Here is a 1,179-nt window from a genome sequence, read left to right on the forward strand (position 1 = left end):
TGTTGATGTGAAATACCTCAGGAAAAGCAACAGAATGTTGATGTGAAATACCTCAGGAAAAGCAACAGAATGTTGATGTGAAATACCTCAGGAAAAGCAACAGAATGTTGATGTGAAATACCTCAGGAAAAGCAACAGAATGTTGATGTGAAATACCTCAGGAAAAGCAACAGAATGTTGATGTGAAATACCTCAGGAAAAACAACAGAATGTTGATGTGAAATACCTCAGGAAAAGCAACAGAATGTTGATGTGAAATACCTCAGGAAAAGCAACAGAATGTTGATGTGGAATACCTCAGGAAAAACAACAGAATGTTGATGTGGAATACCTCAGGAAAAGCAACAGAATGTTGATGTGGAATACCTCAGGAAAAGCAACAGAATGTTGATGTGAAATATGGGGAGTCGAGGAGGGGAAATTGAGAAGCCTTCATGGAGCTCTGCCCGGAGACATGAAGACATGAAGCAGTGTGTGCATCTCATAACCCGTGTGTGCGAGTCAGAGCAACCGAGTGACGTGTCTGCAGAAACAACATGCGTCAGAACACATGCTCTTATTGTGAAAGGTCAGAACACACGCTCTTTTTGTGAAAGGTCAGAACACACGCTCTTATTTTGAAAGGTCAGAACACATGCTCTTATTGTGAAAGGTCAGAACACACGCTCTTATTGTGAAAGGTCAGAACACACGCTCTTATTGTGAAAGGTCAGAACACATGCTTTTATTGTGAAAGGTCAGAACACACGCTCTTATTGTGAAAGGTCAGAACACACGCTCTTATTGTGGAAGGTCAGAACACACGCTCTTATTGTGGAAGGTCAGAACACACGCTCTTATTGTGGAAGGTCAGAACACACGCTCTTATTGTGAAAGGTCGGAACACATGCTTTTATTGTGAAAGGTCAGAACACATGCTCTTATTGTGAAAGGCCAGAACACATGCTCTTATTGTGAAAGCCCTGAAGCACCAACAGGGAGCGACTGGACAACAACAACTAAAGTTAGTGTCAGCCTCATGTGACCCACATATCTGCTGAAGTGAGGAGTCTCACGGCGGTGCGTTCACTGACTGAAGCAGCTGCAGTTTATTCAAGTCTTTATGAAGAGGAGTCTCAACAAACCTCTGACATCAAGACGAGACATTTCTGAAGAAACTGTTAATCATCCAGAGACCCT

General features: G+C 42.6%; 1 protein-coding gene across 1 annotated transcript in view; it reads right to left on the bottom strand.

The window, feature by feature from the left end:
- Nucleotides 1-1,179, bottom strand: part of LOC307027942 (uncharacterized protein) — a gene marked incomplete at its 3' end in the record, with an annotated part of 79,975 nt that overhangs the window by 3,122 nt on the left and 75,674 nt on the right. The gene's annotated exons all lie outside the window — the stretch shown is intronic.

Source organism: Notothenia rossii, assembly GCF_949606895.1.
Source record: "Notothenia rossii genome assembly, chromosome: 2".
Taxonomy (NCBI): domain Eukaryota; kingdom Metazoa; phylum Chordata; class Actinopteri; order Perciformes; family Nototheniidae; genus Notothenia; species Notothenia rossii.